At 55.2% G+C, this 8,194-nt stretch overlaps 1 protein-coding gene across 2 annotated transcripts in view; it reads left to right on the top strand.

Annotated features, from left to right (window-relative positions):
- The first annotated feature begins 657 nt into the window (after nt 1–657).
- Nucleotides 658–8,194, top strand: part of Ppp1r16b (protein phosphatase 1 regulatory subunit 16B) — an 89,654-nt gene continuing 82,117 nt past the window's right edge. Inside the window, exon 1 of one of the 2 annotated variants that reach the window (XM_021663776.2) lies at nt 658–804. The gene's annotated coding sequence lies outside the window, so the exon portion shown is untranslated. Of the gene's footprint in view, nt 805–1,634; nt 1,767–8,194 lie in introns of those variants that run through there. The other variant, XM_021663784.2, reaches the window with a different exon arrangement.

The following is an 8,194-nucleotide window of genomic DNA, read 5'->3' as shown; positions in this document are numbered from 1 at the left end:
AGCACACGCTGCAGCCGCCTGGGTTACATGACAGAAGCCCAGGGTGTTTGTGTCTTGTTCTTAGCATGAAACCTGAGGAAGCAGCTGGGTCTAGACTCCGCACCTCCACCGGTGGCAGACATCAGCCTAGACATGACCACTTCCTTCCTCCTCCGCTTCACCTCCCCTCTTTCCAGAAGGAAGGAGTGAGTGACTTGAGTCCAAACACGTCACAGACCACGTCCTGTTGCTTTTCATCATCTGGAAGACCCATCCATGTAGCCCTGTCCCCTAGACAAGGCCTGGCCAGGTTCATGGTGTTTAGGGGAGCCTTCAGACTCAAGCTGACCTGGGCCTTAGGGTGGGAAGTTGATTTTTGGGCACTTGCCCCATTCTGCGCTACTCTGGTTGTTACCCCTTTGTGGGCCTCACTGGGTCTGTCTGTCAAATGGGAATAATAATACCTTCCTGGCTTCTCCCTGTCTGTACTGGAGTTTAGGGGTGGGGCAGAGTCAAGGAAAACTATTCTGAAAGGCTGGCTGTGTCTCAGCTGCTTCCAGTTTCCTGCCAGTCAAAAGAAGGTTCTCCATCCCGAGGACGCTAAGACTACCTTGTTGCGAGGTGGCAAGCCCCTCGGAGCGGAGCGGCGCGGGCCTACCCCTTTCCGGATAGCTTAGGCTCCGCCTTAGGGGAGGAGCCAAGAGGCGGCGCGGTGGCTCGCTACCCAGCAGAGCTGGCACTGTCGCCGCACCGCCAGCTGCGGCTCTGGGACCTGCGGATCGAACCGGGGCCGGGAGCCGCCCGGGGCAGAGCTCGAGAGAGCGGGTGAGTTAAGCGGCGCCGCATTCCTCTCTGCGCCCTGCGGATCCGGCGGGCAAGTGGTCTCAGCCCCTCACAGTCTGGCTGGTGGAGAGGAGCGCCTTGGCCAAAGGGGGTGGATTTACATAATGGGAGGGGGGGTCGCAAGTGGGATGTGCTGGAAAGGCAGGCACCGAGGGTGCGGGGCCGGAGAACTGGGCCACCGTGGGGACATTCCCCAGGTCTCGCCCTCGGATGGGGAGGCTGGTGGAGGGGATGCACTGGCAGATTGTTGGCTGGGGCTGCGATGGCTGGGTCTTGGGGGACGATGTGAGGTCTGTGGTCGATCTGGGCTACTGTCTGCCGGGGTTACAAGGCTGGGTGGTGGAGCCACAGAACACCAGACACCCTGGGCGCGCGGTCTGCGAGCCCGGCATGGGGGCGCCGCCCCCTCGCGTGGCGGCGCTTGGTCTGGGCAAGCAGCGGCGGCGCGCTGGGAGCGCTGCTCCAGGGGTGGGAAAAGTCCCGGGTAGGCGTCCCTGCGGGCAAACCGGACCCTGTGCGGGATCTCCATCCCCGGAGCGTGCCAGTCAGTCCCGGAAGCCCCCGGCGTAGGGGTTTCCCAAAAGGGATGCGCCCGTTCTCTCCGCCCGCCGCCGTGGGCACGAGCTGCGGGTCCTCGCGCCCGGAGCGCTCCACTCCTCGCGAGTCCCGCGCATCTGCTCCCGTTGGGAGCAGCGCCCCCGAGCGCCCAGGACGTGCAGAAACGGCGCAGCCCTACCCCAGAGGTCGACTGAGGGGGTCTCCCACAAGGTCACGCGGAGCGCCCAGATCGCCCCGGGTGGGAGCGAGGAGCGGGAGGTGCTCCTCCCCGCCTCCGTGGCGGATGCGGACTCTCTTCCTCTCCGCTCTCCTCCTAGCCTTGCCTCCTGCTTTACGGAAGATGCTGCTGCTGCAGCTCCCAGTCCCGGGCGGATAATCGGGTCTAGGTGAGCTGTGACTTCGGCCCACCCTGCAAGCCAGCGGGGTGCCGCCGCCACGGGCCAGGCCTGGGAGCCTTTGCTCCTTGGAATCTGGAGAGCGGAGGGACAGAGATGAGGCTGCACAGTGCTTCCCAGAACCGAAAGCCGGTGCTTGCGCGCGCCCATGTGATTTTACTGCTCATAAAGGGCTCCTGTTCTTGCTGTCAGAAGCGCCCACCAGCTCCCGGCGGCGGCCGAGAGCACCAGGTGCGGCCTGTGAATCGCCCTCTGTGGAGGATCCGGAGCCCGACAGTGCCAGGCGCCGTTTCCCTCCAGGCTTTCTGGGGAAGGGGCTGGCGGTCGCTCCGGGGCCTCTGGAGTGGGGTGGGAGGGCTTCTCTGTGTGCCCTACCCTGCCATTTTCTGCGGCCAGTGTGGTTCAGGAGGAGAAAGGACTTCCACTGGGGAGGGAGCTCTTCTTCCAGGCTGAGCTCAGCCCTGCTCCACCAAAGACTATCTGTCTGCACTGGGTTCCCCATCACCACAGATCTCTAAGAAGTGGGGCGAATGGTTGCAATAGGGTGACTGAGAGGCCTCACACGAAGCTCTTGGTGCAGCGGAGCACCATGGATGACCCTGCTGGGCAAACCCTCCTTCAGTTAAGGATTTGAGCGGGGCGTGTCCCCTAGCCAGGTGCAGGAGTGGAGCCTGGTGGGTGGTTCTGCAGGGGCTGGGATGGGGGTTCCACTTTTCCTCCCTCGGTTATGTCACAAAGAACCAGCTTGTAGGGGGCGGTGGGGACCGGTGACTCCTTCCAGCGTGCTGCCTGCTTGCAAGGCCTTTCCCACACACGTTCCCACCCCCTTCTCTCCCACCTGTCACCCAAACCGCATCTTCTCTGCCCCGTCCCCGGGAAGCTGTGAGCAAGACGCCAGACCTCTCTGTCGACTGGAGTTTACCTAGCTGTGTCCCCCCAGCTCTTCTCAGTCTTTGGAATGGCTTTCTTTAAGAAAACATCTTTGGTTTCAAGCTGACCCTCCTTTGTGGCTTAGGAGCCACAGTCCCCTTGCAGTGGGACGTTTCCTGGCCTAACAGTACCAGGCGAGCTGGGCCAGCGTTTGGTGCCCACACAGACTTTGCACCCTATTCACGGAGCCCGGGAGCCAGAGCAGCAGAGGTTAAATTCTAACCTTGCTGCTCAGTGTTTCCATGAGCCAGAGTCAGGGCCCCGGCGAAGCTGAGGCAGGGACATGCTTTTCTTTAAGGCTGGAACCTTCTGTGGAGCGCCTCTGAGCTAACCACCTGTCCTGTCTTGTGAGAACCCAGCTCTAAAGCCTCAGAGAACTTGTTCTAGCCAACAGCAACCGAGTGGACAGCATATCGAAAGGGCAGCCTGGATTCAAGTGCTGGGTTTGGATTCCCTAAGACACCCTGTCTCCGGCTGACCTTCTCCCTTCTCCCATCCTAGTCCCCTGTGCTCCCAGGCCCCCGCACGCTTGTTAAGAACTTGTAGACAGTGTGTGCCAACTGACGTTCCAGGCTAGGACAGCCCCTGCCTCAGCCCGTCCTAGAGATCAGCCTTGGGGAGAGACATGCACAAGCCCATCGCAGCTGAAAGTATCAAAACCGAGGAAGCAGTCTGAGTCTAGTTGAAATGACAGCTCTAAGCTGAAACATCTTGGGATTCTGTATAAAGCTGTCTCTCCAGCCCCCTCCCCCTTTCTCTTCTGGGTAATAAGAATCCCACCATTGTCATCTTCATGGGGCTCTAGGGACGGTGTTAGACCACAGAACATAGACCCGCTCCATGGAGGGCTGGCAGACAGGCAGGAAGTGCCTTTTGCTGCTAGAGCCTCTGTTTCTTCCTTTCCTTGGGCCTCATAGATTCTGCCTCCTCCCCTGCTACAGGGAACTAGTGCCTCTTCTGCCTTGAGTTCCCGGAGTAGAGAAAGCCTCTTAGCCTGTCTCCAGGGAAGAGGAATTAGGCTTCTGCATGACCCTCTTTTCCAGAGTCCTTTGTACATACCTTGTGCTTAGCAAGGGGTTTCCATAACCAAGGCATTCTGGGAGAGAACTGGGATCTCAGGGGAGAGGCAGGCCCGCAGATAGAGGGGCCAAAGCTTCCACAGTAAGAAGTGGGGACTGAGGGCACAGGAGGCTCCAGGCTTGGGCCATCACCCTGTGCCTGTCAGTGGGTGCCCATAGACTCCTTACCTCTCACGTAGGTAAGTTGCCTGCTGGAGGCAGGAAAGAGACACGGTGGGTAAAGACTTAGCTCAGGGCCATCCCTGTACGAATAACCGTTCACAGATGTTAGCTGCTATTATTATTACTCTATTATTACCAATAACAGGTGGGCTACACTTACTGTGGTGGCACATTTGATCTATTCACTGGCAGTTTTCCAGGTGGTAGGTATGAGGGGTGGGCCCCCGAGCGCTGAGAACCGAGTGTGGTAGAGCGGACCGGCTCGAAAGCGCCGGGCAGCTCTGGCGAAATGTGGGTGGGAGCTGCTGCCCGGGCCCAGTCAGCGGTGTGATGCAGGTCCTCCGCAGGAAGGCCAGGGAAGAGTCAGAGGTCATCCTGCCAGCGGCTGCGCATGGTTAAATGCTCGCTGACCCGGAGCAGCACTCCACAGCCCTGTCAGGTAGAGGCGCTTGGCAAAACGCTGTCTGACTGTAGCACCCGAGAAAATTCAGGATTAATTTCTGCATGGGAGGAAGAGCAGGGCAGGGCTTTCATACGGAAGCATTCTCTCTACTCCTCCTTGGTTCGTTCCAGAAAGTGTAGAGCTTTCCTTCCTCTGCCTGACACATTCCCCGATGCCAAAGTCTTTAAAGTTGCTCCATGCCGGCTGGGCATGGTGGGATACGTGTGCAGTCTCAGCACTCAGGAGGTCAAGGCAGGAGGAAGACAAATTCATGGACAGCCTCGGCTATATGGTGAGACCCTGAAGAAAAGAAATAGTGATGTCATGTGCTTTTCTTCGTAAACATCAAAGCTGGCTGCCCAGTGTTAGTTTCTCTGACTTTATGTGGGCCCCTTAGAGATGGGTCACAGTAGGGCATGCTCTTGGAATCTGCCCTGACTTTTGGGAAATTCCTGAGTGCAGGTGACTGTGGGGGAGGTGTTCCCAGATGTCTCAGGATCCAGAATGGCATTCCGCTGGAGTCCCGCAGATGCGCCTCCATGCAGGCAGTTTGTGGCTTGATTGATGGGGCAGGTGGCGACCAGGCCCCAAGGTGGCCCCAGGGAGGAATGAGTCTTTTAGGATGACTGCTTAGAATATCATGTGACTAGAGAGCCTGCCTATAGACAAGTGACATCCAAACAAATGCTTAACTGTTCCTTTTCTGTGACAACAGAGTTTAAGCTCAGGATTCGGATTCGGATTCTGCTTTCCACCAGTTTTTGGACCTTGGGCCCCAATTTCTTCCTCTGAAAAGTCAGACCATGTATACTGTGTATACAAAACACATATAAGGCATTCTGAGTTCTCCTAACTAAGGATTTTGATCCTTTGTAAAGAGATGGGCTTCCAAGGGCTTTCTTGTGGAGGTCTCACTACGTGCTGAGGTTGGCCGTGAACTCTCAGCCTTGGTGCTGGGGTAATAGGGGTATACCCCTATGGCTGGTGTGGCTTCTAAGCTGTACATGGTATTGGTATAATGTTTTCTAAATTTTCTTCCTTGGCTCTGTTTGTACCATACTTAGAGTTATATAATGATCATTATTCTTTCAGGTTGTTTGTTTTTGGTTTTTTAAGACAGGATTTCTCCATGTAGCCGTGGCTGTCCTGGACTCGCTTTGTAAACCAGGCTGGCCTCAAACTCACAGAGATACTCCTGCCTCCCCGAGTGCTAGGATTACAGGAGCGCATTACCACACCCGCCTCTTTTTTTTTTTAATTTTTTCTTTTTAGATTTATTTACTTGATTTTATGTGTATGTGTATGAGTGTTTGCCCACATATAAATCTGCCCCACATGTGTGCCTGGTGCCAGCAGAAGTCAGACGGGGGCATTGGATGCCCTAGAACTGGAGTTACAGATGGTTGTGTGCCACCATGTGGGTGCTGGGAATCAAACCTGGATCCTCTTCAAGAGCAGACAGTGTTCTTAACAGCTAAGCCATCTCTCCAGTCCCTTAGTCTAAGTGTTCTGTTTTATCCACTAGACCTGTAGTTCTCAGTTTTAGCCAGTGTCTGCAGATGTTTCTGTTTGTCAAAAGCAGCTAGGAGGGAAGTGGAGAAGAGGAGTAACGACATCTAGAGCCTAGAGACCAGGAAAGCTAGGGGATGTTCTCCAGGGCACAGCACCAACCCCTCACAACCAAATGGTACCAGCTCCCAAATGTTAATAGCATCAAGGCTGGGATCCGCTACTCCGGACCTTATGTCCTCCGAGGTCAGTGACTGTATCTAATTCATTCAGCTGTGTCCCCAGTTGCCCAGTGAAACGCTCAGAGCTTGGGAGACAATCCATATGCATTAAAGGAATGAATGAGGACTTGGAAGGCCTCGCATGCCCCGGAGTTCCACGGGTTTGGCTTACAGTACATTTTCAATGGGCAGGAGAGATCTAGATGAACCTGCATGACGAACAGCCAGTCGGTAAGGTCGTTCAGACCAAAGGCTTTCAGCGGGTGCGCACTATTTCCCTTTGAGCAGGTGCAAGGGGACCCGAGTTAACCGGCTCACGGCTGTGTTACTGCTGCATTTGCTTATGCCAGACATAAGGCCCATCTTGATCCTCAAGTGGGCTGGGAAAAGGAGCCATAGACCCTAACCCTAACCGTCCGCTGGGCCCTTGGGATCTGCCAGGCTGGGGCGCAGCTGCTGTCAGCTTCCTGTTTTCCCCTTTCTGGTGGAATGAAGGAAACCCACTGAATGGCTGTTTTTCCACTGACATTTACAGCAATGTGATAGGCCTTGGATTAATGAGGTCAAGCTACAGTGTGAAATCTGCCCGATAACTTGAAACCTGGCCAGCAGGAAGACATGCTCGTTTTCTTTGGGCTGTTTGATGTTTCTGGATGGCTTTGGGCAGGAAGCAGGGGTTACGACTGCTCAAAAGAGGGGCGTGCTTTATGCCCTGGGAGTGTGGAGCCCGGTATTGTCTCCTTTTCTAATTTATTGGGAAGGCTTATTTTAATGTGGACTTTGAAATAACCAGCTTGTTAAAGCAAAGATTCCCCTTGAGTCAGGCATGCTGCTGAGGGGGAACCTGGACCAAGGGGAGGATATGCCCCTCATACCCCCCCACCTCCTCGAGTAGAATTCAGGGAGGGGGAGGGTTGCCGGGTATGTACCTCAAACTGGTCGGGTTAGGGTTAGAGTATAGAGGCTGATTTGGCAGGGCTCAGGCTCCAGCAGGTTATGTTTCAAACAGGTTCCTGGGAGGGGGGGTTGCCACCCGACGGGTCTGCAAACTTTCCTGAGTAGCGAACATCTGGGGAACCCCAAGTCTACAAATGAGGGTTTCTGGTGTGGACCACTCAAGCGCAAAAGACAGTTCAGCCTGTGCCTGTTTGCACAGCCATCTGCTCTGCTGGCTGCTTTCAGAGTCACAGATGTTAGGTGTGCCCAGGCCTGTGACCAGATGCGAGTGACAGGATGCTTGGTCTCGGGGAGATGCTCAAGTAGCCAGAACTGGTGAGACTGAGTTTACAGTGCTTCCAAAAACACTTGTCTAGGGATGCGCCCACCATCCCTGGGATCATCTGGTCACTTGGGGTTTTTCAAAAACATTGATTCCTGGGTCTGTCCCACCTGTGTCCCTATCAGTCTGGATGGGCCCTGGGCATCTATGTATATCTATGTATATATATGTATGCAACACACACACACACACACACATATATATATATACACATATATATGTACATATATGTGGGTGTGTGTAGATTCTGATTCACAGCTGGGGGTGGGGGATGCGGGTAGGAGACTGGTACCCTGTGTTGCCCAGCAGGGCTTGGATCCTGTTGCAGGGTTGTGTACAGCCCAGTGGTGCCTGGCTCCAAGGTGAGCCTAAATCCAGCTCGTGCTTGCTTGCCAAGCTCTGCACCCTGCGGGGTTGCCTCTGTTGGGGGGAAGGACACCTGCTTCTTAACTGATGGTGACCACGTGGTGCCTATGAGCATGCCTCTAACTGTTCAGTCCTCCATCAGCTCTAAGCGGTGGCAGTATTACTTACCCTGACTCTAGTGCTCAGGAGAGCGAAGCACAGAGAGGTTCAATGACACCCCCAAGGTCACATTGCCAATAAATGGCAATTAGGACTTGAATCTAGTCCACCTGGCTTCAAAGCCCTTGTCCTTTACCACATGTGCTGACTTTAAAAACTCTCTCTCTCTTTCTCTCTCTCTCTCTTTCTCTCTCTCTGTGTGTGTGTGTGTGAGAGAGAGAGAGAGAGAGAGAGAGAATGTGGAGGTGTGAGGGCCATCTCAGGCGTTGGTC

This window comes from Meriones unguiculatus, chromosome 4, assembly GCF_030254825.1.
Source record: "Meriones unguiculatus strain TT.TT164.6M chromosome 4, Bangor_MerUng_6.1, whole genome shotgun sequence".
NCBI lineage: Eukaryota > Metazoa > Chordata > Mammalia > Rodentia > Muridae > Meriones > Meriones unguiculatus.
Note: the sequence above shows the minus strand (reverse complement) of the source record. Positions and strands in the feature narration are given on the sequence as shown.